Source organism: Clupea harengus, chromosome 11, assembly GCF_900700415.2.
Source record: "Clupea harengus chromosome 11, Ch_v2.0.2, whole genome shotgun sequence".
Lineage (NCBI taxonomy): Eukaryota > Metazoa > Chordata > Actinopteri > Clupeiformes > Clupeidae > Clupea > Clupea harengus.
The window spans coordinates 2,025,870-2,033,369 of record NC_045162.1 but is presented as its reverse complement, the minus strand read 5'-3'; positions in this window follow the sequence as shown (position 1 = coordinate 2,033,369).

Here is a 7,500-nt window from a genome sequence, read left to right as displayed (position 1 = left end):
CCATCCATCGATTATTCTATTCATCCATCCATCCATTATTCTATTCATCCATCCATCCGTTTACTGTTATCTGTATCTGTTTGGATGTGTATCTCTCATTCTAGCCACTCAGTGACTCAGTGCAGCTGTGTAGTTACATTGAGGTGTAAACTTCATTAGTTTGAACTTACCTTCTCTTTTGCAGCCGACATAAGCCTCCCTGTGTTTGTTTGCTTTCAAGCACTCTCCTAGTATATTTAGGAGGGTTTACGACACACTTATTTCAGATGGGAGTGCCTGTTATTTTATTAGGTTTTGCAACATTCAGGTGCAAAGTGATATAGGCTCTCTGCATCAAGTGTGATAATGCTGTAAGCAGCTCACCGTTTCTCTTGACTTATCATACCACAGCTGCAATAAACCTGAAGGCGCTTGTGTGTGTGTTTGTGTGTGTGTGTGTGTGTGTGGTGTGTGTGTGTGTTTGTGTGTGTGTGTGTGTGTGTGTGTGTGGTGTGTGTGGTGTGTGTGTGGTGTGTGTTTGTGTGTGTGTGTGTGTGTTTGTGTGTGTGTGTTTGTGTGTGTGTGTTTGTGGTGTGTGTGTGTGCGTGTGTGTGTTTGTGTGTGTGTGTGTGTGTGTGTGTGTGGTGTGTGTGTGTGTGTGTGTGTATGTTGTGCGCGTGTATATGTGTGTGTGTTTGTGTGTGTGTGTGCGTGCGTGTGTTTTTGTGTTTGTTTGTGTGTGTGTGGTGCGTGTGTGTGTTTGTGTTTGTGTGTGTTTGTGTGTGTGTGCGTGTGTGTGTGTGTGCGTGTGTGTTTGTGCATGTGTACGTGTGTATATGTTGTTGTGTTTGTGGTGTGTGTGTGCGTGCGTGTGTTTTTGTGTGGTGTTTGTGTGTGCATATGTGTGTCTGTGCGTGTGTGTGTGTGTGTTGTGTGTGTGTGTGTTCTGTGTGTGTGTGTGTGTGTGTATGTATTCTATCAACACGATCAAATGCATAGGGTGTTCAGGTGAATGTATTGTGTGTTGGCGGTGAGACCCCAGGGTTGTTTTTTTTTGGCTTACACGGCCGTGCACTCCGACCACACACAAACACACACAAACACACTCACACACACGGCCGTGCACTCTGACCACATACACACACACACACACACACACACACACACACACACACGCACACACGGCTGTGCACTCTGACCACGGCTGTGCGCTCTGTCAAGATTTCAAACAATTGCAAATATTTCCAACGCATGGCCTGAAACAGATGGCCTGCACAGAGATGCAATGGGGGTGTGATCGGTTATCTTAATGGACCCTCGTCTCCAGCCGGCTGGAACGCATACTAACCCTAGCTCACACTTTGTGTGAAAGTGGTGCACAACAGGAAATTGAAAAGTTTTAAGATCGAGGTGCTCCAACCACAAATATCTCTCTGTCAACAACACACACACACACTGACTCTCTGTCCCTCCTCTCTCTCTCTCTCTCACACACACACACACACACACACACTGACTCTCTGTCCCCTCTCTCTCTCTCTCTCCTCACACACACACACACACACACAAACACCTTGGGTAAGGTGGAGGAGTGCATTGTCCTCTCTGGGATCAGAAAAGGGATTATGGAGCAGCAGTGTGTGAATTATTGAGAGTGAACTGCTCCAGGCCTCCTTCACACACACAACACACAAATACACACACAGACACACACTCTTCTCTCTCTTCTTTGCTCTCCCACACACAACACAAAACACACACACACACACAACACACAACCCTCACAACACACCACACACACACACATACACACACACACAACACATAACGCCACCACCAACACCAAATCAAGAGCACCTTTCTGCCTGATAAATATTCACTGTGCATTATTTATTCAGGTGTGTGGGTGTGGGTGTGTGATGGAGATAATTTCCAAACACTGTTAATGACTTAAGAATATAATAATCAAGTTGCCTTGTATTATTAATTCCTTGTATGAATCATTGCTTATGAAAACAGAAACATGGCTTTTCTGTGTTTCTGTGTGCGTGTGTAACTTAGAATATTAGGTGCCACTTAGTCTGCATATGTACAAGAGCATGTTTAGACCAGAAGAGATAAGAAGGGTCGAAACTGTGCTTCTTCCAACCTTGCAAAACTTCCATCCTTGCCTCGGACGTGAGAAATCCACCACGTGGTTTTCCCTGCTGAATGCTCCAACTTCTGTCTATATAAACCTTGTGCGATGTGTTTATCATTGCTTCACTTTCAGCCTTGTGGCTGGGAGTGAGCCCGATTGCAATTGTTGTTTGTCTAATAAATATACTTATATGCAGCTCCGGAGTCCTGAGGTAACTAGGGTGAATTTTCACCTATCATATTTGGGGGCTCGTGACCGGATTCTAACAACCTCAACGGCTCTCCACGCTGGGCTAATCATCAGGACCTGAACCATACGGAGGAGTATGAAGACTCTGTTTTTCTAAAGACCTTCCAACTTGAATTGGAAGGAGGCCAGGGCCTGCCAGCGGGGAGAGCCGAGAGTGAAGGAAAAGAATTGGACTGTAGGGGTGGACTCCGAGCTGTTTGTGAGTATATTGTTTGTTTGTTGTAAGTGCACGGTAGGTATATGTTGGTTTATTGTTTGTTTCGGTTTTGTGTACACGTTGTCTTCGAGTGGGGCTGTGTTGCCTGTTCTCCGCGGGTAGAGAAGGAATTCTTTAAGGTTACAAACTTGTTAGAGATATTCCTGGCTTGCCTCGTGTGTTGAACGAATTTGCTAGCTGTGTAAAAGGGGTGTAAATGAGAGATAAACCTGCGTGGTAGGGGGTTCCTCCGCAAACTCTCGGGGTGTGAATGAGAGATAAACCTGCGTGGTAGGGGGTCCTCCGCAAACTCTTCGGGGTAATGAGAGGATATATCCCCTTGGCCACTGGAAGCCTGTACAAACTCTTCGGGGTAAATGAGAGATATATCTCCTTGGCCACTGGAAGCCTGTCAAACTCTCTAGACCTATTTCTAGACGACTCCGGAGAAGTCTCTTAAAGGTCTGTCCATTCCCCCTTACCTTGTTGTTACCTGTGGGGTTGATACTAACTGTTTTAGATATATTCCTGAAAAAATTTGCAAGAGTCAGAGATACTCCTGTGTTTATTTTTCTGTGGGATTTGAGACAAACTTTTTACAATGGGTAAAACAACAGATAATTAATAGTCATAATTTATGTAATTAAGGACTGATTTCGCATTACTGAGATGCCTTGACCCGGAACCAGTAGGGGACTGATCACCCCAGGGAAATCCCCTGGCCTGCAACTCCTCACAAAACGAGTGAGACGGGGGCCTCTGGTCGGGCTCGGTTGACTCTGCATTGCGATCTGAAAAAACAAACTATGAGAGTCTGAAAATAGACATAACTAACCCTAGTGTGAAGAATAAGATAAAGGTAATTTAAAAGGTTTTCAAGAGGAGTTATTATTAGAGGTATTAAGAGAAATACATAAATAACTTACAAATGGGAAAAAGTGCGTTCAAAAGCAGAAGACGCACATGATAATAGCAATAAAGAGGTGGTTTAAAATGTCTACAACAAGAAGAAAATTGTAACACTGATTTGAAAATGTTTTTACATTATTGGTTGCACCAAACAGAGCAAAGCTAACGTTAATGGTGGCAAGAAAGCCAATGATTTTTTGTTTTGTTTTGTTTTATGTGACTTTGGTGCCTGCTGAGCAGTAATCAGAGAATTAGATGCCCAGAACAGTAAGGTTGTAAGAAGAAAGAGACATCTAAAAGCAGAGTTTGAAACAGGAGAGATATTTAAAAAATACAGATTATGTTTCAAAAACATTCCCTACAAACTTATTAGGAAGAGATGTGATGTGGGTTGGGCATTATAATTGTTCCAACAATACATGGGTTTTAGAATAAAATTAAACAATGATGTCTTAAAATATTACTATGTATAGAATATACACTGTTTAGCCCCAAAAAGATTTTAAGAGAAATGTAAGCCTGTCACACTAACTACATTAACCTAGACTGATACATTGGACTAAGACAGGATGGGTGGGGGCTGAGTGCTGGCTCAAAAGACGGTATTCTCACAAGCCATGAGCTCAAACTTAGCTACAGTTCGAGGGACAGTCAATTGTTGTTGAACATCTAGTGCTGTTCCTCCAGATAAGAAGACCTGTAAACAACATACCCTGGCGTTGTTAAGATTTTTAGCAGAAACAAGGCCACAACATTAGCAGCTGTGGTCCACTAAAGTAAAGCTATCTTAAAAAGCACCTCAGCCACAGACAAAGAAATAAATTATGTATTTTCTGAGAATGACTAACTTCTGTAGATAATGGATTCCTAACCACGCGTTAGAAACACAAATGTTGCAGAGTTTACTTTATTCTCAGCCCAGGTCAGCAGGAGATATTATTAAAAGGCCTGAAGATGGAAAGCAGGCATTTGAACAGATAAAACAACTGTTGGTCAGTTCTGCTGTCCTAGCACATCCATGACATGACAAAGCCATTCGTACAAACTGTAAGACTGTAAAAAAAGGTTATATAACATCTGTGTTAATGCATAAGGGGGGACTTAAAGTTGATACCAGTGGCATACTAGTCAACACGGCTAGATCCAGTAGCCCAAAGCAATGTCTGAATGTTTACAAGCAGTAGTGGCTGCAGCCTTGGCGGTGCAGGGCCTCTGCTCCTATTGTACTAAACAGACACTTACACTGAAAGTTCCACATGCTTATTTTTACTTATTTTTAATTCTTTTGCTCACTCAGCCTCATATCAATATTGAGCGCTGCGTGACATTTAACCCAGTTACACTTTTACTTACGGGCAGAGGACAGATAAAAACTATGGCAGCCAGAGCTGACCTACAAGATATGCCTTTCCAAAAGCTGATTTAAACTATTGTTTGTTGATGGTTCAAGCAAATCAACCTTGAACGCATAGCCACTACTTCCAAAACTATTCTGCACAAGCAGCGGAACTGATTTCCTGATTGCGCACACACACACACATACAATGCAAAAGACCCGGTTTCATTGGGAAACAAAAAAGCAGACAAGGCCACAAACCAGGTTGCACTACAACAACCATCTGACACATACACAATTGAAGAATTAGATCTCACAATATTAAAAGATATGCTGCAATATTGAGGCCATGGTGAAAACATGCCTCAATAAGTGGGGATAGTAAGCATATATTTGTACTTCTTATTTATATTTCATGAGAAATATGTTTAATCATTCATTATTGATTTTATTGGGTTAAATCCCAACGAAAGAAATAAATATTGTCTAGCTATAGACAATCACTGTTCATACAACCCCCAGTCAGCAGGACTGGTAGAAAAGAATAAACCCAACTATTCAAAGCAATTTGAGAATCTTAGAGTGAAATTAGTGATATTAAGCATGCATGTTGTTATCACTGTTTTAAATGATGTATGGAAGAATCTACACTGCCTAAACACTCAAACTATTTATTGAAACAGACAAAGAGATTGAATATACATTCGCAGAATATATGGCAAAGATGATTGTCCAAGCTAAATGCTCTCAGACTTCTCTCCCCTACACAGGAACACTGTGAGGCTGAATTCAAGGTTGGACCAGGAGATTGTGTCCTAATCAACAGCCTCAAAAGAAAACACTGCCATTCGCCCAAGTGGGACAGACCATAACAAGTGCTACTGTCAACATCTACCACAGTCAAAATAGCGGAGAGAGCCCACCTGGATACATCTAACACATTGTAAACGAGTAAGCCTTCCTTAGAAAGAGACAGAGGATAGGAGCTGTCTTCCTCTACAGTTTTCCAAGGCCGGGCCACTGTGACAGAAGTCCAGCTACAAAGGGGATTCTTTGCGTTAGGCAATTTTTCGTCTCAAACCTGGTGAAGAAAACAACACTGTCCAGTGGGGTAAAAGAGCCTAGTGGATACTGGGAGGGCGGGGCGGTCCTATCTCTGTGAAGTCATGGGGAGTTACAAGGGGAAAATGAAACAATGTGTGGAACTTTTGATCATAACTGTACTGCTCTACATTTTGGGACTTTTAACATATTGATCACAACAGGCAACGGTCTTGGTCAAATGTCCGCGATGGGGCCTATAAGATCATCCGTGGTGGAAATGGGTGAACCAGACTGCCCACACACTTTCTACAAAAAGACTGTTTACATTTTCCTGCCCAGTAATATTCAACAGCCGATGTGTTCTGCAGGATGCCTGATGGGAAACAGGGCCTTCAAGGACACAGCAAAGAGGCCTTGTTCGAATGTTATCTGAAGCCTAGGCGAGCTAATGACACACACACAGTCGACATTCACTATGTTGGCCTACAAATGCAAAGTATACAAATGTGTGATGAGAAATATGATGACATTTTAAATGATTAACATATAATGATATGGAGTGATGCTAAGTAATGATCTCTGTTCCGAAAAATCCATGTGATAAAGCTCAGAGTGATGATTTTGAAGTTATCCATTGAAATTGATAATTGACGAAAGGTGATTTTGATTTTAATTTTAATTGTGATTTTGATTGTGATTTTGAATTATCCATTGAAACGGATAAAAGGAGGGACTGATGGAGATAATTTCCAAACACTGTTAATGACTTAAGAATATAATAATCAAGTGCCTTGTATTATTAATTCCTTGTATGAATCATGTGCTTATGAAAACAGAAACATGGCTTTTCTGTGTTTCTGTGTGCGTGTGTAACTTAGAATATTAGGTGCCACTTAGTCTGCATATGTACAAGAGCATGTTTAGACCAGAAGAGATAAGAAGGGTCGAACTGTGCTTCTTCCAACCTTGCAAAACTTCCATCCTTGCCTCGGACGTGAGAAATCCACCACGTGGTTTTCCCTGCTGAATGCTCAACTTCTGTCTATATAAACCTTGTGTGATGTGTTTATCATTGCTTCACTTTCAGCCTTGTGCTGGGAGTGAGCCCGATTGCAATTGTTGTTTGTCTAATAAATATACTTATATGCAGCTCCGGAGTCCTGAGGTAACTAGGGTGAATTTTCACCTATCAGTGTGGGTGTGGGTCTGGGTGTGTGTGTGTGTGTGTGTGTGTGTCTGTGTGTGTGTGTGTGTGTATGTATGTGTGCATGTGTATGTGAGTGTCTGTGTGTCTGTGTGTCTGCATGTATGTGTGTGTGTGTGTGTGTGTGTGTGTGTGTGTGTGTGTGTGTGTGTGTGTGTGTGTGTGTGTGTGTGTGTGTGTGTGTGTGTGTGTGTGTGTGTGTGTGTGTGTGTGTGTGTGTGTGTGTGTGTGTGTCGGTGTGACTGCGTGTATGTGTGTGTGTGTGTGTGTGTGTGTGTGTGTGTGTGTGTGTGTGTCTCCTCTCTATTTTGTCAATGGTTAAAGAGCCTCCTGTCTAAACAATAGCGATTGTGTCCGTCCACAAACAGAGGACAGTAACTCAGATCTCTCGCTGCTGAATAAGAACCTTATTTCTAGAACAATCCATAGCATTTCCATTCCAT